The 26,157-nt window shown below is 44.4% G+C and overlaps 1 protein-coding gene across 1 annotated transcript in view; it reads left to right on the forward strand.

The window, feature by feature from the left end:
* The window catches only part of LOC115081569 (fibrillin-2-like), a gene marked incomplete at its 5' end in the record, with an annotated part of 190,616 nt that overhangs the window by 88,312 nt on the left and 76,147 nt on the right, over window positions 1-26,157 (forward strand). The gene's annotated exons all lie outside the window — the stretch shown is intronic.

Here is a 26,157-nt window from a genome sequence, read left to right on the forward strand (position 1 = left end):
GTTTTGCACTTTTTTTTTCTCATATTTATCTGTTACTCTTTGCTCTTAGTAACCTTTTGGTTCTATTTCCCTTCCACCCCCACCATTAATGTAGAGAGCAGTGTTGGAGCTGCATCTAATTCTAAGTGAAATATCTAGCTTAATTAGTTAGGGGTAGTAACCACCGCAATAAGCAAGCTACACCCATGCTTATTTGTTTACCCAGACTATGTAATTCGGTCCTTGTTGGTTGTTGTCTGTATATAGATCCACTTTTCTTCATTCCCCCTGCCATTGAAGCAGAGAGCTATGCTGGATATGGGTGGAGTATCAGACTTTCTCCCCTGCCGTTGAAGCAGAGAGCTATGCTGGATATGCGACTCATGCTGTAAGTCTGCTGTCAGAGGAGTGATGGTGCCCGGAAAGATGCTGTTTTGTGTTTTCCCCTGTCATTTTTGACAGACTTTTCCACTATTGATAAATAATAAGATTATAGATTGATAATAGATAGTCACAGCCTTAAGAGATCACATTAAAGTGCTTGTGAGCCATCGTTTTATTCCTTCTTAGGTTTTGTGTGTGTCCCTTTTCTCTATAATTCACTAAAATTGCTAGCAATGTTAAGCCTCAGGTGTCTTACATAGTTGGAAAGGTTATCTTAAAAGGAAAGATTGTTTTAAGGATAAAAAAAATATTTCTCCAGTTTCAGCATTTTGTGCATTGGAGCCCACTGGGAATAAAACACAAACACCATTTAATCTGAGAGCTGAAGTCGTGCTTTAACGTGGCCCGGTCTGAACTCTGAACTCCAGCATAGCTGAGCCCACAGTCCCTTTCCGTTCATGAGTCCCACACAGAACAGTCTCTCCAGCCTCATCTAATCTGTGCATCGGTGCAGCCGCACAATCTCCGGAGCGTCACTCTATCTTCGCTCCTTTGTCTAGAAAGCCAGGTATTCACTGGGCAGCAGCTAAAAATAGCTTGGGCTTAAATCAATGCAAAAGATCCAATGCTCGGGAGTGTCAGCTACTGACGTCTCTCGGCCTAAGAGCAGGCCGGCTCTTTATAAATCAATGCTTCTGTTTGATAATGTCACCCACGGCAATGGTTTTCAACCTGATCTTCAGGAACTGTCTGCTTTTTATGTAAAACTGTCCGGTTTTTCCAATCTGGCCATACACAGAAAAAGAAATTTGATTGAATTTAATACATGGCGCTCAGGGGCAGAGCAAGGATTACCTCCCTCAAGGTTCCTCTCCCATCTCCTCCTGCCCTTGCATTTCTGTCTCTCTGTCTCTCACACACTCCCCCTCTTTTGCTTAGGTCCTTCTCTCTCTCCTCCCACCTCCATATCTTCAGCCTTCTTCTTCCTTCTTAGGAGGAGTTCTGTTTTTCAGAATATCCACAATGAATACCTGTATGCATTTGCTAGGTATTCTGCAAACAAGCTGGTTCATGCAGGTCCCAAGGACCAGGCTGAGAAAAGTTAAACCTATGTGCAGAGGGGGCCTAACCAATGTCCGCCGGGCTGCTGCTGCTGGTTGGCTTCAGTTTTTTCAGACTGATCCAGTCGTATTCTGGAAAGAGAGGGGATTCCACACCACCACAGCCCACAGTTCCACCCTGGTGCTCCTTTTCTGACATATTTTAACTAAAAGAACATCTCAGATTCAGGGGATTGGGGCTTTTATTAATGAAGATTTACAACCATCTGAGCTTCATTTGGTGCCAAAAGTCCAGTAATGGCGCTCTCTGTAATTACTTTGGATAAAGGCAATGAAAATCTGATTTCTTGGCAACCGCCTCTAGCTGTGTCAGTAACTTGGCAATTAACAATTTAATGACCAGCGGGAGAGAGTGGGCAGCCTCGGCCCCAGATCTGTAACTTATCTTAAACTCCTCTCTCTTCAACAAACTGCGTGGCATTGTCTATCAAAGCCAGAAAGATCTCACCCCTGCCGCCTCCTTCAGAGAAGCTCAAGGCTCATCATGCACGGAGACCGAGCGCGTTGGAAGTAAAATTCTTCAGATCTTCTCGAGAGAGGCACAACACGGTTAGCAATGCCTCAAGGAACGGCTCCCTTACGTAAAAAAGGCTAAATAGCTTAGGGCTTTTCAGCTTAGAGAAGAAAGAAAGGGGATAAGATAGAGGTTTATATAAACTCAAAAGTGAGGTGGAACAGGTAAATGGAAAATGATTATTTTCCCTTTCAAATAATACTAGGACTAGGGGGGGATTTAAAACGAATCAGAGAGTACTTTTATTCTCTCAACACACAGTTAAGCTGTGGAATTTGTTATCAGAGAATGTGATCAAGATATTTGGCAGAGGGGTTTGGACAAGGTCCTATGTGAAAGAACCAGGTTTGAAGTAGCACATCTTTTGCCCAAGACTGTAATTGTTTGCAGGTTCAGGAAGAAGAAGATTTCTTACAGAAAACACTGTGCACGCGAAAACTTGTGTGTAGCGGGACTCTTGCCTAAATTTTGCATTTGCAGGCACAAATAAAATTCTGTGGCTATTGTGTAGGATTACACTAAAAGATTGGCATAACTTGGGTTTGCTTCCCAGGACAGGTCTTCTGCCAGTGCTGGGGATGGTGCAGAGGCAGCACTGACAGTCCCGGTCACTGTGCAATGATGACACCCGGCTGCCAGATTAAGGCCCAGAAGGCAATCCTCATGCACTGAGGACTGCCTCTGATGGATATTTAAAATAGGGAGAGAAAAAAATCCCTGCCCAGTTGCAAATACAAGCTCATGGCACTGTTGTTTATTAAAGATTTATTCTAATTGATCTGGAAGCCCATATAAGGAGGAAGAGGAGGAGAAACTCCCAGGCCTAACCTTCCTCAAAACAAGAACACCGTAGCTGATACCTTTTCAATTGAACTAAATGAAACGTCTGTGACCAGCTTTTCAAAGCTCTGCCCACCTCAGTTCTTGAACGTGAAAGGACCACCATGCTCTTTGCACGCCTTGCACATTTCCATGGATTATTATTTTTACCTTCCTGCAGGTGCAGAAATTGAAATCCCTGGGAAGAGAGGCATTCTTCTGAAACCATGCACAAAAAGCCTGATTTGCAATTGCAGGGGAGGTTTGGAACGTTTTCTCGTTTCGCTCCAAAGGAGCGAAGGGGGTGACAAAAGAAGGATACAATTACATCTATAAGGTTTTTCTCTTTGGGGTTACTGTTTTATCTGTTTATGCTCTCCAATACAGGGAATGCTGGAAAGAGTTGTGTAAAAGGGATCGAGGTCCGTCTGTAGGCCCAAGAACTCGCCCAAAAGGAAAGGAAATGTACCAAATCTGGCATGAAGCTAGAACACATTTACATCTCCGACGAGTTTCAAAACCAGAAAACATCCGCTCTGTATCTTCAGAGAAACGAGCCTTCAAGCAAAAATCCCTATTGCTTTTCTCTGGGAGAAAACTGCATGAGGCCTGGCTTTGGGGATATTTTCCTGCATTGATTTGTAAAAAGGGGGGGGGGGGGTGGGAGGGATTGGGAGGAAGGGTGGTGGGAGGGTGTGATTGGGGCATACGGGGTTGTGTGCATGGGGAGATAAGGGCTGTGTGTAGTGCGGGTGGTTTTTTGAGTGGATAAGGAGTTGTGTGGGAGGGAGCAGTTGCGTTTCTGGCTTGTAGGACATATTATTTTGGGGGCTGTGTGTTTGAAAGCAGAGATGGAGGTGAGGGAGTGGGGGTTTGTATGTGTGCACGGGGGGGGTGTAGGCATATATAGGGTGTAAGTGGGTGCATGTAAGTGATGTGGGGTCGATGCGTGTGTTCAGGACGGTACATGTTGGGAGGGGGGGAGATGTACAGCAGGCTTGTGTGTAAGGGGAGGATGTAGCTGCTGAGGTGTGGTTGAGGCCATGTGTGTGTGTGGAGAGGGTGAAGCTGCATCATTTATTTCCCCTGTCATTTTTTTTTGGGGGGGGGGGTATTGGGGTGTGGGAAGGTCTAGGAAGATATGAGATGTGGGTATATGTAAGGAGTGGGCAACGTGGTGGGCTGGGTACATTGGAAGTGCCTTTTTGTGCCATTCTCTGCCAGCTTTTTTTCCTTTTCTTTGCCTGTGTTGCTTTGTGGTAAAGTACTGGCAGGGCGAAGGGGGTGAGGAGAAATTATTATTTTTTAACTCTATAGAAATGTTCATGATTACAAATTGGAGAAAGTTCTTTTTCACTCAATGCACAATTAAGCTCTGGAATTTGTTGCCGGAGGATGTGGTTAGTGCAGTTAGTGTGGCTGGGTTTGAAAAAGGTTTGGATAAGTTCTTGGAGGAGAAGTCCATAAACTGCTATTAATTAAGTTTACTTAGGAAATGGCCACTGCTATTAATTGCATCAGTAGCATGGGATCTTCTTAGTGTTTGGGTAATTGCCAGGTTCTTATGGCCTGGTTTGGCCTCTGTTGGAAACAGGATGCTGGGCTTGATGGATCCTTGGTCTGACCCAGCATGGCAAGTTCTCATGTTCTTGATGCATACACCTCTTCCCTCAACTCACACCAAATCTCAGGCTCATCATAATTCAAAAGTTCCCAGGTTATGGCATTTGCAGAGAAGTGAACGGATGAGGAAAAATGCTGGAGGGGGGGGGGGGGGTGTTTCTGTTTCAAACTACATACAAACACCATAACCGGAAACAGTGTCCTCCAAAGTGAGTTGAGTGCTGATTTTGTTCATTTAAACAAAAAAAAAATGATTGGGTTGGAACTCAGAGAACTAACTTGCTAATAAGGAGAAATATAGCTGACAAGACATATTGGACGTTTGGCAAAGAAATCCAGTGAGAGACTAAGCAGTGAAATATGTTTAGAAAGTGGGCAAACGGTCAGCCAGGTGTGTGGGAAGAGGCACCTGTTGTGCAAAGGTCTTTAGCTAACCAGAGCCACGAGCCCTGTACTAAGGTGGTAGTTGTGTGAGTCTTGGGTGTTAGTGCTGTTATGGTATGGCAGGTTTGCTATAAAGTTTGAATGTATTTTTTGGCAGCGTTTTATAGTGCATCACAATGTGTCTGTTAGCAAAGGGAATTTGCTTTGCTGTTATTGAGATCTAGAACCTTGTTTAATATAATTAAAAGCCACATAACTCAAGAGAAGGAAAAAAAATATCATCATGCCTTAAAGACATGCACTCCCTTTTCAATCACTATTGCTTAACATGGTAGAGATTGTTAATCAGTTGAGTAGAGGTTAAGGGACTCAATTTTGGGATCTAGGTCACACTTATAATCTACTTATTTGCAGAGCCCCCAGTTTCCTGCAGTAGAGTTTTCAAGATTCTGCTGCAAGAGTTAGAAAACTCTGTGGCAGATGTTTTCAAAATTCTATTGACAATTATGTGGCAAATTTGCATAATTTTACATAAAGAGCCACAACCAACTATGCAAAAAAAAGTCACGGTGTTTGCTTTAAAACAATATATAAACTATATAGAAATAGAAAATGTACCAAATAAAAAAATTTATGTGAAAGAGAGTGAGAAAGAGAGAGAGAGCACCTAAAAGGGTTGTGTAGTAGTTAGCTATTTATGCTACTATAGGAGGCCCACCAAGTAACTCGAGGTGAGGTTTAGGTAGTAGTGTAGGGGTTAGGGGCCACTTTGACATTCAATGTGAGACGTATGAACAGTACCCTCTTGTGAAGATTTGATGTCCTTCAGAGTGAGAAAACTCACGCAACAATGAGATTTGTACAATATTCTCTCATCCTAGCTTGATGGAGTCCATCAATCTAGGTTGAGAGAACATTGTACAAATCATATCAAGCTAGGTTGAGAGAACATTGTACAAATCTCACCGTTGTGTGAGTCCATGAAGCGAGAACATTGTACAAATCACATCAAGCTAGGTTGAGAGAACATTGTACAAATCATATCAAGCTAGGTTGAGAGAACATTGTACAAATCACATCAAGCTAGGTTGAGAGAACATTGTACAAATCATATCAAGCTAGGCTGAGAGAACATTGTACAAATCTCACCGTTGTGTGAGTCCATGAAGCGAGAACATTGTACAAATCACATCAAGCTAGGTTGAGAGAACATTGCGCTCTCTCTCTCTCTCTCAAAATACAATGATCTTTTTATGATTTCTTGAGAAAAGTCCTTGTCCTTCCAAGTATATGAGCTTATGTATACTGAAAATGGCCTCAGTCAGCATCATAGTTTGTTATACTATTAATTACACAGAAAAATATGTACATATAATGGGCAATTGTCATTGTAAGTGTTACATAAATTGGACGAATGAGCAAACTAGATGGGCCATATGATCTTTTTTTGTTGTCACGTTTCCACATTTCTATGTAAGAGAAGCATTTAAAGGGTTGTTTGCTTTCGGAAGCTTTTAAATTGATTTATAACCTTTTCAGCACTATTTTAGACTTTATTGACATTTTTTTTTTCCAAAAGGAAATAGCTTTAGCAAGAGGTGATAAATCCTGATCTCCTTATGCAAGTGAAGTCAAGGGTTAGATTCTAATGGAGCCAAAGAGCTTTAATAAGCTGTCCACTTCTTATGATTTGCTAGTCATTATGGAAGCAAAGCTGATCTTTATTAGTTATTGTCAGTAACTTGAGCTTGCTCTTACCTTGTGATCTATGTTTTTTGCAATATGTCTGTTTTTGTTTTTAATGTTTTATATGCTTTTTAACGTATATTCTATTATGAATGTTCTGATGTAAACCATTTTGGATTTAGTGGGAAACAAGATTTTTAAATAAATGAATAAATAAATAAGGGGTTGAATTAACACAAGTTTGAAACTTGTCAACGGTAGTGTTAGTCATCAAGGCTTCTATGAATTGAAACAATATCTTCTCAGTCAGCTGTGGAACCTGTTGTGCTCGGGAGTGGACCCTTGTCCTGGAGCAGTGGAGAACTGCTCCCTGGTAGGGACCAGGAAGCAACTGCCCCCAGGGGGTGGAGCACTGGAGGAGACAGAGGCTAGGATGAGCTTCACCACTGGAAGCCCGAGGTCCCCCCAGGAGGAGCCCTTAGGGACCCGGGCTGCTTGGAAGGTGGGCCTCGCGGGAAGTCCGGCATGCCCACAGACAGAAGGGGAGCGGGGTCAGGTTCGAGACTGGAGGTCAGGTGGAATAACGAGGACCAGACTTAGCGTAGGTGATGACAAGGCTAGGAACAGAGCCAGAATCTAGAGATGTGGTCAAGCAGGCAGAGGTCAAAGTCTGGGGGTCAGTCCGAGGAGTAGTCAGCAAAGCAGAGGTCAGGTACCGGAGGTCAGACGAGGTCACAGGCAGGCTGAGGTCAGAAGGCAGGCAGCAGGCAGGCAGGTCAAGGAGCAAGCCGATGTCAGTAGAGATAGTCCGGAGGAACTACCTGGGGAGACGGACAGACTCTCCAGAAGTGCTGGGAATGGCAGCGAATAATATATCGGAATCAGGCCCCCGGGGCCGGTGGGTGCACGGGGCCATCACCTGCGGGAACCTGGTTTGTTTCGTGAGCAGTTCTTGCAACTGTGGAGACATAGAGTGAGGAAGAGGAAGAGGAAGAGACCTTGGACTCTGGGTAATCCAATAATGGCGCAACATTCGAGAATCCCATCTCCTCTCGTGTGAAGGCCCACCTTCCCCTATCTAACCCACCCCCCTGCCCTATCTAAATCTCCCCCTACCCTTATTGCAGGAGTTACACCTGCCTCTGGCAGGCATAACTTGCGCACGCCGGCCACATGCCGGCGCGCCAACCCCAAGCACAGCCGCTGTGCTAGAGGACTCGGGACCAGGACCGCCCCTTCTTCAAAGCTCAGAGACATATGTGCGTCCCGGGGCTTGCGCGCGCTCCAAGCCTATGCAAAATAGACTCGGCGGGCGCAGGGGTAGGTTTTAAAGGGTTACGCGCGTAATCCTTTGAAAATCTACCCCATAGTGCAACACCTGCATGGGGCTCCCATGCAGGGCCACTTTTTTGCAGTCTGTGTTGTGTCCATGCTTTGCATGCATCAGGGTGATGCTGGCATGAGGCTCAGGTGATGGTCAGCCTAGCAGCACTTAAGTCATATTGATCGTCAGCTGAATCAAACCTTGTTTCTCTTAAGTCTATTAAAAATGCACACAGTGTGGAGGAGGGTTTGGATAGGCAGCGCTTGTCCTTAAGGGCCACAAAAAGGTCTGGTTGTTAGGATATCCACAGTGAATATGCATGAGCTATATTTACATGCAGTGCCTCTACTATATGGTTTTCTCTTCCTGGAGCCACTGGGCTTTTCTGTTTATCATCAGTGTTGGAGAAAGTTTTAACATAAAAGAAAAAAAAAAAAGCCATGTTTCTTTAATAAAAAAAAAAAGTTCCAGCAAAAAGAAATAAATCCAGCACTGAGTCCAGTGTACATTCTGTATTGCTGACACCGAGACATTATAAAATACAGTACTAGCTGGCCGGGAAGTCCCTTACGGCAGGCTCCGCTGCATTCATCCCCAGACCCAGAGGACAGTGCACATATTCACTTACTGAGGAGATCAATTCTTCTGCCTCCCTGCCTTACCTGGGGCTATTCACCCATGATGACACACGGACTTTCACCACTTCCACCTTTTAATTGCTTTGCCAATGACAATTAGCTGGAAGAGCAGGAGCTGCCGGCTTAGGGCGGTGATGGGCTTTGATGGCCACGGGCAGAGGTTTCGTGTGCGCTCTCTGCAGTCCACGGGCAGCCGTTTTTTGGGGGGGGTTTTGTGCAGTGAGCAGAAGGTGCTCTCCAGAAGGTGAGTCTGGGGCCAGCCAGCTCCACCCGGGCATGTGAAATGTTTGGGGTTTTTTTTCCCCCTTCTTCTTGGCAAGCGAAAACCTGCAACATAGTAAAGGCTCAGGCAGGATGTTAAAAAAAAAAAAAAAAAAAAATGTGCAGCAGGTTTAAGAATGGGAGAGAAATAAACTGCACCCTGCACTAATATGATCTGAAAATTACCAAATACTCCTCCACAGACCCGAATCCAAACAGTGCACGGGGTTACTGGAGACTCTCTCTATACCCGATCTAGAAAGCCTTCACAATACACTTAAACTTCCACACGGGAGCGGGACACCGAGCGCAGAGGAAAGGATCAAATCCATTCTGAAAAGCTGGCTCCAGTATTTGGCTTGTGAGACAGCGAGCTGGCCTCTGCCTCAGGCCTCTCATGGCTTACAGAATTCAGACTGGACGGACGGGCCTGCCACCTTTTTTTATTTTAACTTTTAATTTAACACGTGGGACACATGGAAACATTACCTATACCTGCAACTGAGCTCACCCTAAGCACAATACAAACTCGACAAATGGGACCCTCACAATATGTAACACAGCGAAGCCCTCACAGGTAGATTTTAATAGCGCTGCTCGCGCAGAAGCGGCCCCAGAGGTGGGCTGCGAGCGAGCAGCGTGACTTTTAAGACAGCGGGAAGTACGCGTGTCGAGAATAAGGGAGGCGGAAAAGGGGCGAGGCAGGGGGGGGGGGGGCAACGAGCACCAAGTTACACAGGGTAACTTTACTGCTGGTCCTGATGAGGCGCAAGTCCGGAGATTTTGGGCCAGAGAGATCCTGAACACCGGGAGGGAGAGAGAAAGAGGGAGACAATCTGACGTCCTCTGTATCTCCCACCGTAAGAGGGGCACTTTCCGCTCAGGGTGGGTTTTGGGGTGGGGGTGTTACAATGGTCTGCCTAGGGTGCAAGGGTCTGTAGATCCCCACCCTGAGCGGAAAGTGCCCCTCTTACGGTGGGAGATAGAGAGAGTGCGTAAGATTGTCTCTCTCTCTCTCTCTCGTGAGTACACGCTTAAAGGCTCCACGCGTGTGCGCGGTAGGGATATTTTAAAATGATACGTGTGCGCTTGCACGCACGATATAAAATCGAGCACGGTTTTGTCCGCATGGCCAACATGCGTATTTATGGACACACGCGCGCGCACCTGTTAATCTATAAACACGCTAACCTGTCTCCTTCCCCCTGCATCCACTATTGTATGCAGAGCCTCAGCATTTGCTCCAAATCCGCCGATATTTATATCTAAGCACATACGGGAGCTTTTCAGTCCATGCAATCTCAAACAGCTGTTTCCTCCAATGTGCTATGATTATGGAGGCTTTCGCCAATACAACGCATTTGTATGTCCAGCTGCATGCGTCCAATCAGAACGTTATCATTGCCATTCATCCCGTCCCCAAGGTCCCCTCCAGAATCCTGGTAAGCGAAAATATCTTTTAATCAACCCTTTGGATTTCTATTTCAAATTCTCCCCCATACTGACTGACCCTGGGCCATGTCCACCTACGCAGGTGTGACCTCACCCCGACCACATCCCCTCCAACGCAGCGGTGAGGCTGTTCCTGAGAATGGAGTTTAACAAGATGTATAGATATCTATAAGTATGGTGAAGAAGACGCAGCATTGGATCCACCCTTCTTGTACACATGGACGCCAAATGATCCGCCTGCCATATAACATCCCAGCCTACGAGATCCAGTGAAACCTGTAACTCCGTGTGCCATGCCTCTGTTATCAGATTCTGACGTTTAATGGGGTCCTGATCCGTTCCACAACCCTATGCATGTAGAATGTGATTTTACTCTCGATTCCTAGATAAAAACTATCCAAAGCATTAGAAAACCTAGGCTTCCATCCTTCATGTCTGTGGTTTTCTAAGGTATTAGTCCGCATTTGTAAATAAAGGTGCTGGGTTTTCAAAGCAACGTTACGTATATTTGGGTTTTTTTTAATTCAGGAAAAGTAACCCATCCAATCTCCTTTCCACATCTGCCATACAAATCGTAACCCACATTGCTCCTAATTACCCATATCTGGGGAAAAAACCCAAACACAGTATGAAATCTTTGGGTTTCTTGGCGTCAGCCACCTATAACTCTTCGTAAAATCCATATAGAATGGGATTGCTCCTTACTACAGGGCCGGTGTAGTAAGGAGGGCCAACGTTAGTGCAGGTTTTACTCCTGTTTTGGCAGGCATTTTTCTGGCATAGGTTAACTCTGGTACGTAACGAGTTTTAACCCCTAAAAAAATGCGTGGTAAAACCCAGGCTAAGATTAGTGCGGGTGCATGCAAATCCCATGCAAAAGAGGGCATTAGCTATTCCTCAGCCATGCAGGGAGGCGCATTGCAGGGCAGAGAGTTTAATGCTGGAAACTGAATGCCTGCGTCAGGGCAGGAGTAAAACTTAACTCCCATTTCTAGCTGGCATGTTATTATATAATTGCTGGGTGCAGCGGGGCGGTGTCTGGCTGCTTCTCTCAGACTGGACCCAGTACTAGAATAACGCTGCCTATATAAATGCGAGTTTACTCCACTTCAGTCCCAGAAGTTTGATTTCTGGTGCTCTCGGAAGAGGGCACCTGAAATTGGACAGAACACCGGCACCAGTTCTGCATCCAATGTTGGCGTAATGATTTTATCTGTAGATGGCCACCCCAGGGACCTCACCCTCTGCTCAGCTAGATGGCCCACTCCAAATTCTTGCATCCAAGACCCTTTGGCAGAGAAAGGCAATTAAAATCAAAGCGCAAGCTCTCTGGAGGGGGTGGCGGTAGGTACCTAAATCTGAACAGGATGCCAAAATCAGATGCACTGTGCCAAAGTGCACACTGGTCTACTGAAGGTGCCCACCCCAGAGAGCTTATGCTTTGAGCTATTTGCCATTTTTTGCCAAACTGGCATTGCATGTGAGATTGGTGCTGGGCATCCCAACTTGTGGGTACATTTCTTTCATTCATGGCCATTTTGACGAGTAATGGTAAGTAAAGTAAAAGGATAAGCTCTCTGGGGAAGGCACAGACAGCCAAATGAACAAAGCAGGGGCTGGCTGGGTGGGCACCCGCAGCTGAACAGTACACACTTTAGCACTACATGTGCATGTGCTGTCCAGGAAAACAAAGAAAAGCTGTGACTGGTGCCCGCCTCAGAGAGCTTACATTAACTCCTGTATCCAAGGAGGAGTAAACTCGCATTTCTGGTGGCAAACGTTGTCTATTGTTGTGCCCAATGTAGTACTCTACCTCAGACCCAGGAGGATTTGCATTTCCAATGTAAGCTCTCTGGGATGGGAACCTACAGCTTATGTTTTATTTAGGTGTTTATTATCTACCGCGCATCAGATTCCAGATCTGGCCAGAGCGAGGTGCGAGCCTCAGAGAGGTGGAGTAAACTCACGTTTCTGGTGGCCAGAGTTATTTTGTTGCTGTGCCCAGTCTGGTAGGAAGACGCTGCCACACGGGCCTGGTGACAGAACATCATGGCCACCAGAAACGCGAGTTGAATTTTCCTCCACCTCGGGCCAAGATCTTAACCTGAACATCCACTTCAGTGCTCTGGAACCGCTCAAGAGATTGCTGGTGCGGCCTAAAGAGGAGGGTGATGGAGCCAGGGCCCCGCGAAATGCCATGGAGCTGCAGGTGGCTGCAGCTGGAAGCGGGGGGGAGCATCCTCTAACGTTTAGGCCTCTGTTACCTGGCAAAGCGCCCGCACCTCGTGCTGAAGACCCTGCGTTTCCGCTGTCACGGAGGCCCTGCGCTTTCTGCCTCACCCCGTCCTGGAGTCCTCCAAGAGGCCTGCGGCTTTGTAGCCTCAACAGCCTCTCTGCCTGACTGGCCACCATTTTGTCTTGAGGGCCTTGCCCCTGGTCAGACGAACTGCTGTCCTGTGGGGCATCCCCTAGGCGATCAGCCGTTGGGTCCCCCTGCTCCACCCATGGGGCGTCATCGTACCACAGGGGCTTCCTCTCTTCATCGGAGGCGTCACGCAGGACTTGCACGCAGCGGTATGAGCCTTTGTGCATTTCTAGGCGCAGCTCCTCAACAGGCTCCCGTACAAAATGAAATGGGTAAATACCAAACTCTGACCTAATGTGTGGTTATCTGGATTTGGGAGTCCCTGAGGAAGGAGGGGCTAATCCAGGCTAGATAGTGGCAGATAGATTTCAAAAGAGAAAGAGCTGTTTCAGTGCGCTCAGTCCCCAGTCCAGCGCTGACAGGGAGACACTGCCCTGTCTTTTGAAGACGACTGAAAGGGAGAGAAGCAGAGACAGTAACCAGGACACCCCCCCAATGGAGTTTCCAACGCTGGGACCCAGGACGCTGCCAGGTTGGACTTCAGGCTTCATGGTGGACCCCAGGTACGGTGGTAGTGGATGCAGTCACTGTCGGGTGATACCGGCCCATCCCCATTGTAAGATAAGCAAATTCCCAGTCCCTGCCCTGAGGGACACATCCATAGAGAGAAAACATTTACATCCTGACTCGGAGAAAGCTGGGGACACTTATTTCTTTTCAGAGCTATCACAGCAAACTTTGTTTTAAACGCCCATCCCATGAATCCAGCCTCCTTTGTAAGGGTGCCTTTCCCAGAGAGCTATGGTAATATACATACACACGTATGTACACTAGAGGTCACCTCTGCCCTTGGCACGGAAGGTTCTCTTTCTCCCAACATAAATGTCCTTCCCTTTGGGGAACTTAGATGGGGAAAGTGATAGAAGAAATAGCCCCAAGAGAGAACATATTTTACGCCCCTTTAGGATACTGTTGTGATGCTGCTCGCATCCAGCGGCCCGAGCACTACCGCCTGTTGTCCGCGGCGGGCAGAGCCGCCGCCGTTGTCCTGCCTTCGCGGCCCAGAGGCTGCCGCCGCCGCCACCGTTCTCTGTGCGGTGGGCAGGGCTGCCGCCGCCCTGCTCCCAAGCGGCCCACAGGCCCCCGTCGACCTTGTCACCCTCACGGCATGGAGCCGCCAATGCTGGAACCAGGCTTCGTGGCCTAGTGCCGCTCCTGCTTGATCTTCGTGGCGGGCAGGGCCGCCGCCACTGTCCCTGGTCCTGCCTTCCTCTAGGCACGTGGCCACGCCTCTTCTGTCTATTTAGAGGGCTGAAGAGGAGATGCCCCACCTGATGACCTCATCGGTGCGTCTCCTCTTCAGCCCTATAAAAGGGCCCTTTCATCAGTCCTTCAGCACTTTCACAAGGAGCCAGTCCACTCCTGGACTCCTCGGTGATTCCAGCGTCTTCAAGGCACTCTGTTCTTCGTGGGAATTCCCCTGTCTTCATCTGTGGTTCCTGGTCCTTCATCTTGTCTTCGCCCATTGTTCCTGGTCTCTCGTTGGATCTTTGTCCATGTTCGTCCTGTCTTCAGATGTTCCTGGTGTTCCAGTCCTCAGAAGTCCAAGTTCCTTCCTGCTCTTCGCTTCAGACATTCCTGGTTCCGGGTCTAGCCCTTCCCCCGGCGAATTCCGCTTCCAGATGACCAACCTGGGCGTCAGCCATGCCGGGTCACTGAAGCCTCCACTCTGGCCGGATCCTGCTCTGAGAGCCGCCTGGATCCTCTCTGCATCCTGAGCCTCAGCCCTGCCTTTGCCTCATCCTAGTGTCCAAGTACCTTTGCCTCATTCAAGTGTCTTCGTCTTGTCCTTGTTCCAGTTCCAGTGCCATCGCCTGTCCTCGACCTCTGTCTGTCCTGTTGCACCTGCCGTTTCCAGGCGGCAGGTCCGAAAGGGCTATCGAGTGGCCAGAGGGCTACCCCAGAGACCAGCATTGCATTGTTGGGTCTCTTCTGGTGCGTGCAGGTTCCACAGAGGTCAAGGCCCTTGGTCTTCAACCTGTCTGCCCGTGCTCGCACACGCCTTGCCTGCCTAGGCACTCCCCCGGAGTCCTCCTCTGGGGTCATGCCATGGTCCAAGGGCTCACATTCTCCTCCTGATCGGGACCGCTCCCTGCCTATGCAACAAAAAGCGTAACATGTACTTTACTTTCTTCAGAAAAATGTAGCGCTCTTATTCCTGACACACCACGAAATAATACTGAAAGTTTTACCATGCTAATGATATATTCCCCTGAGCAACAGCATGGCCAGCAGCAGAAAGGAAGGGTTAAAAGCTGTAGCACTGCAGAAGGGTTGCTTTCTAGCTCTACATGTGGAGAACGGCAAGTGCTGGAATATCGCCAGAGCTGTTCCAAAGAATTGCCTTGTGTGGTGGATCAGGAGATGACTGCAAAGGTGAAATTACTACTTAACTGATCATTTTCTTTCCTTGAAGGAAGACAGGCCACTAGGTTATGCACCTCTGCCAGCAGACGGAGATGGAGTAAAGCTGACATGACAGTATATATAGCCCAAAACTCGATAAATAACTGAAGAGTGTACGGCGTATAAATATATCAAATTGTACACAGAGCCATACACATCGGAAACTCGATTACTCATGAGTTACGGAGACCTCATATATATAAGATGAGTGATTTTAAAATTCACTTATTCAGGTTGAGTACCGACTTCAATAACCACAAAAGTGATTTAACACCCTTTTGAAAATTATAATACTAAGTTTCCAATCACTTTTTACAAAAGCTGTACTTATGGTATTGTTTTATTTATTATAAGGTAAACCAAAGACACTTATTATAGAAGCTTATGTTTAGCGGCCCCGACACGACACCATCCACTGCAAATACAGCACATACATTCAGCCACCCAAGTCACCAACCATGTGGAACATGTGACATGTGTGCTAATACTATGGAAGGAAGCCTAGGGCAACATCCCATCATCAAGAAGATCTATAAGAAGAAATGGAATACCGACTGCAATTTTCAAAATGTGATTTATTTGCTGCAGTGTACATGACCTCAGCTATATGTTGGACACACCTCACAATCGATAAAAATGTGTTTGAGGGAACATCGTAGTTGTCTACACACTAGGAAGTTAGATGCACCCAACGTTAGATATTGATTACAGTATATTCATACTTTCGATCAACTCCATTGAACAATTTTGGATACGATACACACCTCAGATAGAGATGGAAACAGTCAGGTTTTTTTTTAAATTACAAGGAACAAAGAAGGATTTATAATTTATCGTCATGTTTTCCCTCTGGTATGAATGATAATGTCGAATGGATGTCTTTGATATGAAGTAACAGTAGTTTTCCCTTATTGGTTACTTCAAATATTTCCCTTCTTTTTATTGGTTAAGGTCTGACCCAATAAATGTTTAAAAACCTGGGTTTGCAAAATAGCTGATCCTAATTGGAAATGCTATGGCTGCAGTACAATAAGAACATAAGAACATGCTATACTGGGTCAGACCAAGGGTCCATCAAGCCCAGCATCCTGTTTCCAACAGTGGCCAATCCAGGCCATAAGAACCTGGCAGGTACCCAAAAACAAAGTGTATTCCATGCTACTGTTGCTAGTAATAGCAGTGACTGATTTCTAAGTCAACTTAATTAATAGCAGGTAATGGACTTCTCCTCCAAGAACTTATCCAATCCTTTTTTTAAACACAGCTGCACTGGATGCGCTCTTGCGCTGCGTCTAAGATGGCTGCCTGACTTTGTAGCTCCACTGGACTTCGCCTACAATCTTGATGAACCCACTCTAGTTTTGTTAATAACTGCTTCAGAACTGCCTCAAAGCATTAAGGAAGATGTCCTCTACTAAAGCTGGTAAAATTGAAGCTGCCGGGACAAAGTGCGCTAAACAGGACCCACTGACCCCTGAAAAAACCGCCGCGGTGAAAAACATGGCGTCGGCGGAACTCGTTCTGGTGGAATTGCAACAATTCAAGGACTTGATTCACCATAATATAGATGCCACCACGGCAATTTGAACAGACTTACAAATGATGTCGCAACAGATTGTTGGCTTCCAGAGCAGGCTAGAAATGTGGAATCACAAACATCATCTCTCTTGATTTCGGCAGCATCTCTCCCCTGGATTAGCAGCAACGTCATGATGTTACAGAGGGAAGTGGAGGAACTCTCTAATCGCAGGAACAATTTAAGAGTGCTTGGAATACCCGAAGGCACTAATATGATTTCTTTTCTGACCAAGACTGCTTGCCTGCAGGTAAAATTTGACCAGCTGTTTGAAATTGAGAGAGCTCATCGCATGCCATCTAGGCCTCAACACGAATCGAAATATCCAAGCCCTATCATTAAGGCTTTAAGATACTCACAGGTCCTAGACATCTTGGCTGCCGCAAAGCGCAACTCCCCTATACAATATCAGGGCCACACAATTAATTTTGTCCCTGACTTTGCCAAGGCCACGGCTGAGAAGAGAAAGGCTTTTCTGGCTCTTCGTCCTAACCTACGTGCTATAGGAGCTCAGTATGGCCTGCTTTACCTGGCCCAAATGAAAGTTATATACCAGAATTGTACTCAGATCTTCCAACAACCAGAGAAGCTTACAGAATTTCTACAAACAGTTGTGGATACCTCAAAGATGATTACCTGACTGAACTTTTTATCTCGATGAGGCTTTAAATGCATTGATGATGGGTATACATTTGCAGTTTCTTTTTTTTTCTCTCTCTCTGCACCAGTGGGTTCATAGAATTCTTTTTTTTTTTTTCATGTCTGGTGAAGACATGAGTATTGGCAGCCTTCTGACTGTCGAGAGGCTCTTTTTGTTTCTCAATAGCCTTGGATGGATTTCCTTTACCTTCCCATGCAGCTCACTTTCACTGTATGTGAGCTTTTTTTTCTCTTCTTTTTCTTACTCCCTGTTTTATATTGGCTCCCTTGGTTGGCAAGCATGGCTACAGTAGCCAAACATTTATGCTTACACATTCCGTTTGATCATTACCAATCATTCAGCCATTCAATCCCTCTCTCATGGCGACTACATCTACTTTTATCAATCTCACCTCCCTAAATGTTGGGGAGTTTTCCCACCCTATTAAGCAGAAAAAGGTTTTAACGTATTTACAGTCCCTTCAGACTGATATTGTGCACCTACAAGAGACCCATCTCACTGCAGTGGAATCGGTTAAATTGAAGCAACAATGGGTCAGCCAGATACTCTACGCCCCTGCTCAATAGAAGAAACGTGGAGTTGCTATTTTATTACATAAACGGCTGGATGCTCAGGTTACACATCAAGCAGCTGACCCAGACGGCCGATGGATACTAGCTTAAATTATCATAGCAGTGTCTACATACACCTTGCTCAATATCTATGCCCAAAACACAGATGATCCTCTTTTTTTTCAGTCTCTTTTTTCTAATCTACTATCGCTGGACTCAACATCCTGTATCATCAGCTGAGACTTTAATACATAATCGGCTGGAGGCTCAGATTACACATCAAGCAGATGACCCAGACAGCCGATGGATACTAGCTCAAATTATTATAGCACAGTCTACATACACCTTGCTCAATATCTGTGCCCCAAACACAGACCGTTTTGGGGCAATATCTATGCCCCAAACCTCTACACCCTTTTCTCGATAAGAAGACCTCAGCTCATCCTTATATATCCAAATCATGTAAAGTACTCCAACACTTAATGGACTCTTTTGGTTCTTCGGATCCTTGGCGGATAACACACCCAACCACTAATGACTATACTTTTTTTTCTTTCCCACATTCCTCATACGATTGATTACTTTTTGATATCTAGACTGCTACTTCCTACAGTACATTCAGCATCCATTTGCCCTATTATAATTTAAGATCACGCCGCTGTCCTACTTCAACTTGAATTGTCATCCCCTCTGGTGATGGATCATCAATGGCGCTTCAATCACACATTATTAGCCGATTCATCTTTCATGGACAATATTCGTGCAAGAATCACCGAATACTTTCAGATCAACAGGACTCCAGACATTTCCTCATTGACTCTGTGGGATGCGTTCAAGGCTACCATAAGTGGTGAAATCATTGGATACACTATTCGTACCCGACGGGCTCAAGCTGCTGTTACTTCACAATTACAGGCTGAAGTAGCAGCATTGGAACGGACTCACATTGCTTCCCCAACTTCAACTTCGCTCTCTGCCTTATTGAAGGCAAGTTATCAATATAATTTGCAACTCAGTTCTCAGGTTAAAATTGGTATGTTTTGCTCTAAAGCCTATTATGCAGAAAACAACAAGTGTGGCAAACTACTTGCCAACTACTTAAAAAAAAGAATGGAGAAGAAGCGAATCGCTACTATTATGTCTTCAACAAATCAACCCTTAACAACTGATACTGACATCCTTCAATCATTTCGAGACTTCTATGATAGTCTTTACCAATCAGAATCAACGGCATCCCCTGCAGAGATTGATAGATTTCTTTCTTCAGTTTCACATCTGGTCTTGACACCTTCACAAGCCTCCGCACTAGATGCTCCCATAACGTTGATGGAGATTGACTCGGCTATCGGATCCCTTTCAAGCGGAAAAGCGCCAGGCCCAGACGGCTTCACCACTGACTTCTTTCAAGTTTTTAAAAAGGACCTTACTTCACATTTGCATGATTATTATTCATCCTTACTTGAACATGTTGGTTCTTCTACTGCCTTTTCTGACACATGTATAGTGGTGCTTCCAAAGCCAGGGAGGGATGCCAAATTGGTTTCTAACTATAGGCCTATATCATTACTGAACACTGATTACAAAATATTCATTAAAATTTTGGCCACCAGATTATCTTTATCTCTTAACTTCCTTATATATCCTGACCAATCTGGCTTCATTAAAAACCGTTTAATTGCCAATAACATCATACTTTTTTGCATATACAGAATCATGCATCCACTTCATCAATACCGCTGTCTCCACCCTATCAAACGCCGAGAAGGTGTTTGATAGGGTGGGGTGGCCTTTTCTTATCTCTGTTCTCCGGTGGTTTGGCCTTGGACAGACTTTCATTTCCTGGATTCAATTTCTTTACCACTCTCCATCCACATATCTTTATATCAACAACAGAATATCCCCTCGCTTTCATCTCAATAGGGGCACCAGGCAAGAATGCCCCCTTCCCCCCCCCCTATTGTTCAACCTGGCTTTGGAACCATTACTTTTGGCTATTAGGCAATCATCCGCTATTGAAGGTATTACCATAGGCACTGATACTTATAAACTATCTGCTTATGCAGACGATGTTTTATTATTTCTTAATAACCCGGAGTCTTCTATTCTGTCTCTATTTCATTTAATCTCTGGATATTCACAAGTGTCTGGCTATAAAGTTAACTGGAATAAGACCGAGATGTTACCACTCAATATGATGGGTTCCCTAGCAGAATTATCCCACCTTCCTATCCAGAAAGTGGCTAAAGGTCTCAAATACTTAGGTGTCCATTTCTATACTAACTTGGTTACCACAGTTAGTAACTGCAAATCCCAAATTTTACAAGTGAGAGATGCCTCTCTACGCTGGTCTCCTCTCCACCTCCCTTGGTGGGACTGACTAGATACAATTAAGATGGTTTTAGCAAATAAAATTACATATTTGCTGTCTATGATTCCTGGTTTTTTCACTACGGATTTTTATACACAAGTAGATAGACTATTAGTGCACTTCTTGTGGAATAACAAGACCCCCAGAATTGTGTTGTCCAAGTTGAAAAGAACATCCCAAGAAGAAGGGGTTAATTTTCCTGATTTTTATTCCTACCATCTTGCATTTCTAATACAACAAGGATATCATTTTTTTTAAGTTCCACGCTTCCCATCTGACATCTCCCGCTGGCTTCCCTTAGAAATCTATTACTCCCCTATCCTGCTGATTTTTTTCCTGCCACATCACTCTCATCTGTGCATGTACTTAATCATATTTTGCATGCTACTCATAAGGTTTTTGAAGTGTTCGATAAGATTCAGATCACAGACTCCAGCCCCTGGAACCAGTCTTGCTTTGCGCCTTTATGGGGCAACTCACACATACACATTGGAGGCCATCCTATCCGATGGCCATTGTGGCAATCCCATGGTATCTGGTTCCTTTCATCTATCTTACAAGACAATGAAATTCTGCCGTTTGAGCAGATGCGCCAAACCTTTTCCCTACCAATTTCCCAGTTTTATGCCTGGCTCCAACTTCACAATGCATTACGAGGCATCTCTAAAGCTACCTTATGCGGGACAAAGTTGCCACCAGTCCTTAAGATTTATCAGATGTATGGTGAATTAGATCATTTAGCCTCCCGCTTTTACAAATTACTGCAAGCCTCCTTCACTGCTTCTCACTCTCTCACCAGCCTATACTCTATCTGGTCCTCTGAAATCTCATGCACACCGCCCAAGGCAGCATGGTCTTATGTGTGGAAGGTTTCCAATCGCATTTCACTGTCTTCCAGCCTTACCCAAACAGCTTTGTGTTACGTAGAGCAGTTTGGACGCCATGGAAGCTACATCGGGCTGGCTTACTCACCTCTTATAATTGTTGGTCCTGTAAATCTGGCAGTGGCACGTTGTCTCATATGCTTTTTTTATTGTCCTCTAATATTCTCATTTTGGCAGCAAATTTGGCGTACCATCTCAGCAGTATTAGACCTTTCTCAGCCAATTACCTTCTCAATGGTCATATTAAAAAGGGCTGACCCTTCAATTAATATTCCTGCCTCCTCTTGTAAGTTGCTTGATTTCCTATTAACAGTAGCAGTCCATAATATATTGTCCAACTGGAAACACAGTGAATTGCTCTCGGAACACTGGAGGTGGAACACAGTTTGTCTCTACAGCAAATATGAACAGTGGGTGGCTATAAAATATAATCGTATGACCAGCTGGAGTAGGGTGTGGAAACCCCTCAACGATTACAAATACCCCAGGCAATAGAATGAATGGTTTATACAGTACCTAATGTTTTGGCAATCATGGTCTTTCATTGTCAATTACTTGCTGACTCTCTTTTATGCTCTTCCCTTTCTTTTCTCTATCTGTGTCTTCATCTTCCCTACCTCTGATTATCTCTCCATATATCTTTTCCCCTCTTCTTGATACTTTTCTTCTTCCCCCCCTTTTTTCTTATCTTTGGAATTGCTAGTAAATAGGCTTTATGCAACATACATAATAGAGATACATTGCTGTAAGATTTACGGTATATATTTATTGTCTAGGCTGTATATGTCACTTAATATTGTGCCTTTGTTTTTTTTCAATAAACAAGTTTAAACACAAAACAAAAAATAACCAAACACAGCTACACTAACTGCACTAACCACATCCTCTGGCAACAAATTCCAGAGTTTAATTGTGCGTTGAGTGAAAAAGAACTTTCTCCGATTAGTTTTAAATGTGCCCCATGCTAACTTCATGGAGTGCCCCCTAGTCTTTCTATTATCCAAAAGAGTAAATAACTGATTCACATTAACCCATTCTAAACCTCTCATGATTTTGAACACCTCTATCATATCCCCCCTCAGCTGTCTCTTCTCTAAGCTGAAAAGTCCTAACCTCTTTAGTTTTTCCTCATAGGGGAGCTGTTCCATTCCCTTTATCATTTTGGCCAACCTTTTCCATCGCAACTATATCTTTTTTGAGATGCGGCGACCAGAATTGTACACAGTATTCAAAGTGTGGTCTCACCATGGAGCAATACAGAAGCATTATGATATTTTCCGTTTTATTCACTACTCCCTTTCTAATAATTCCAAACATTGTTTGCTTTTTTTGACTGCCGCAGCACATTGAACTGATGAGTTCAATGTGTTATCCACTATGATGCCTAGATCTCTTTCCTGGGTGGTAATTCATAAGATAGAACCTAACATTGTATATTATTATTTTTCCCTATATGCATCACCTTGCACTTGTCCACATTAAATTTCATCTCCCATTTGAAACCCAATCTTCCAGTCTCGCAAGGTCCTCCTGCAATTCATCACAATCCGATTGAGATTTAACTACTTTGTGTCATCTGCAAATTTGATCACCTCACTCATCGTATTCCTTTCCAGATCATTTATAAATATATTGAAAACCACCGGTCCAAGTACAGATCCCTGAGGCACTCCACTGTTTACCTTTTCCACTGAGAAAATTGATCATTTAATCCTACTCTCTGTTTCCTGTCCTTTAACCAGTTTGTAATCCACGAAAGGACATCGCCTCCTATCCCATGACTTTTTAGTTTTCTTAGAAGCCTCTCATGTGGGACATTGTTGAACGCCTTCTGAAAATCCAAATACACTACATCTACCGGTTCACCTTTGCCCACATGTTTATTCACCCCTTCAAAAAAATGTAGGAGATTTGTGAGGCAAGACTTCCCTTGGGTAAATCCATGCTGGCTGTGTCCCATCAAACCGTGTCTATCTAAATGTTTTGTGGTTTTATTCTTTATAAACAGTTTCCACGATTTTTCTCGGCACTGAAGTCAGGCTCACCAGGTTGGGTTTTAATGTGAACTGCCCTAGCTCTGTGCTTTTCCTTATGATTATCATTGCTATTTTATTTTAGTTATTATGAAGAGAATTCATGAACAGGGCAGTGCAACTTACTGTGCAATCGGGCACTTGCAGAGGGTGGTGATGGTGGCCTGGAGGGGGCGGTGACCTGAGAGGCGCAAATGAGTTGAGTGACCTCCTGGCACAATCATGCGGCGAAGAAGAGGAGGATCCACAGGGCCGCGCAGTGAAAATGATGGGAGTTGGAAGGCCACACAACAGTTTCCCAACCCGCCATGCTGAGAAGCTGAGCAGGAACTGCAAGGCTGCGCGGCGAAGATGAGAAGGAGCTGCAGGACCACGCGGCTCCCAAACCACGAGGCAGCCAAAAGGAAAAAAAAAAAAAGAGCCACGACGCAGCTCCAGAAGTAGAGGGCTGAGCCTGCTGGAAGAGGTCTTGGTGTATGTATGAGCAGGAGGGAACGTGTGTGTGTGTGTGTGTGTGTGTTTCTGAGCAGAAGCAGAGGTGTGTGGATGTCTGAGCATGTTCATGTGTGGGTGTATGAGAGGGAGCACTGTGACAGGTGCAAGCTCTAGGGATGATAGAAGAAGAGGTCTAAATAGTAGTAATTTTTTTTTTTTTAGCAGTAAATTCTTCAGTTTATATCAGGAAAGGATAAGGTACTGAAGCATAGGGTGTTCTTTTCGTGTGTGTCAGAGCATGTATGTGTGTTTGTAAGCATGTGCATGTGTCTGAGCATGTATATGTGAGAGAGAGGGATTTTGTGAGTGAGTATGTGTATGTGAGAGGGAGCATGTGCAGGTATATATATGTGTATGTACAGATATATATATATATAAAGAGAAAGAGAGGAGAAACTTTATGCATCCCTCTCTCACTAATCCACAACAATCTCAGAATGACTGGAAATCAAAAGTATCCAGGGATGGAGAGTGTGAATTATTTTATCCTTATTAATTTAAATTTTTGGATGCTGTTTGATGTGTCTGCTATTTTGAAATATTTTATCAGTGTTTTGAGAAATTGAAAACACATTTTTATGAGTTTTTAATTAGTAGATCTTACATTCACCAGCTGTTAGGAAATGTTCTTTTTATTATTATGTTTATACTATTATGATTAATGTATTTATTCTATTTCTTGATTTAATGTTTAATGGATGAGGATTGGGGATTTCTGCTTTTCCATTGTTGCACTGCATACAGTCTGACTTGTTGCGGTTTTCCTATTCATTTTTTGCCTGCATGTTTCTATTTATACTTTATGGTTTCTTTTTACTGTATTTTGGTGAAGGTCTGCCTGTGTAATCATGGCCTTACTAGCATCTAAAATCAATCACTGCCCCTGTAGTCATTTGTGCTTTTGCTATGTATAGAAAATTGAAAAAAAGTCTTCTAGTATTATTAACAGATATATGACTTTTAATAAGCCCTGTCTGATCTGGTTGTAGCCCATCTGGCACATGTTCCACCCCGAATTGCAATAATTTTGCCAATATTTTTATATCTTCATTTATTAATAATATCTGCCTCTACACTCCCACCTCCGGTGCATCCCCCTTTTTGTTTGTACAGCAGAATAATATTTGCATCGCTCAGCTCCATCACTGCTATTGGGTTCTCGCTCAGGTAAGTAACTTTCTTAGCACAGGTAGAAGCACTTCTGCACATTTCTTGTAGAAATCAATATGGCCGCGAGGGGGCCTTTGTTATTCTATTGAATGAATGCCACTTGTGAATGGCTTAACCTTTGTGGACAGTGAACAATATACCTTCCACTATATTATTCCACTTGCACTTGTGGCTCGGGTCTAATCCAGCATTTTTTTTTTTTGGTTGAAATCCATGTGAGCCATCGAGCCCTGGGCTCTTACCCGTCGGCAAGCTTCCTATTGCTCTCTGAATTTCCAGCACAGAAACGGGGGCTTTTAAACCCTCTGCAAGCTTTGCTGTTAAATGAGGACGCTCTATTTTGTCCAGAAATGCTTTCACCACTTCCTTTCTGAACCCCTCATCGTCCTTATATAACTGATTAAAGTACTGTTTAATGACCTCGCCCATATCCTTTGTATTGCTAGTATCAGTTCCTTTTCTGTATGCAGTTTAGAGATAGGAGTTTGTGTCTTTTTTTCTTTCTAACTTTGCTTGCCAGGACAGCTCTCGTTTTATTACCATGCTTGCACCGTAGTATTTTTGCCTGGTGTTTTACTTGTCGGACGTATCTTAAGCTTAGCCCTCCATTTAATCAATTTTTTATAAAGTCTATTAGATCCTGTCCATTTATACTCCTGCTCTGGTTCTACATTTAGCTTTCCAATGTGTGTCTTCTCTTTTAATATGGCTTGCATAATTATTTTACATCTAAGTACCACTTTTAAGTGTCTCTCATCTCATGGCCAGATCCTACAACTCTGGAATGTGATATGAATTAAAATCTCCCATCATTGAACGTATTAAATTTACAAATTCCTCCCTCCCTAGCAGTGGGAAATTCAATCTTCTTGTGTGCACTGACCTGGGCGATGCATTTCAGCCGAGTGCCATTGACACTGAATGGTGATCTGACAACTGACGTCACAGTCCGTGACTTTATGCCTCAGTTTATCTGAGCATTGAAGAAAAAAATCTATATTACATTGTCTGTGTTTTGTCATGCTGAAAAACATGTGAAGTCTGTAGCAGTTGTACATTGCACCCTCCAGATATCAATCAAATCACACATACTTATCAATATGGTCAATATCCCAGGGACCATCTGAATGTTTGTCAGGTTCGATTATGTCTCCTTGCGAGTCCAAACAACTCTTCCAAACACTGCTTGAAACCTACAAACTCCTTCAGTTGTTTTAATAATCCAGCAAAGAAGGAAGATTGTTGAAGATTTGGTCCATATACATTAACCAGTACAAACGCTTTGTGTATACACACATATTAGATATAGAGAGAGAGAGAGAAAGAGATAGAGAGAGAGGGATATATATATATATATATATATATATATATAATCTATATCTCTATCTCTCTCTCTCTATTCT

Source organism: Rhinatrema bivittatum, unplaced genomic scaffold, assembly GCF_901001135.1.
Source record: "Rhinatrema bivittatum unplaced genomic scaffold, aRhiBiv1.1, whole genome shotgun sequence".
NCBI classification, from domain to species: Eukaryota; Metazoa; Chordata; class Amphibia; order Gymnophiona; family Rhinatrematidae; genus Rhinatrema; species Rhinatrema bivittatum.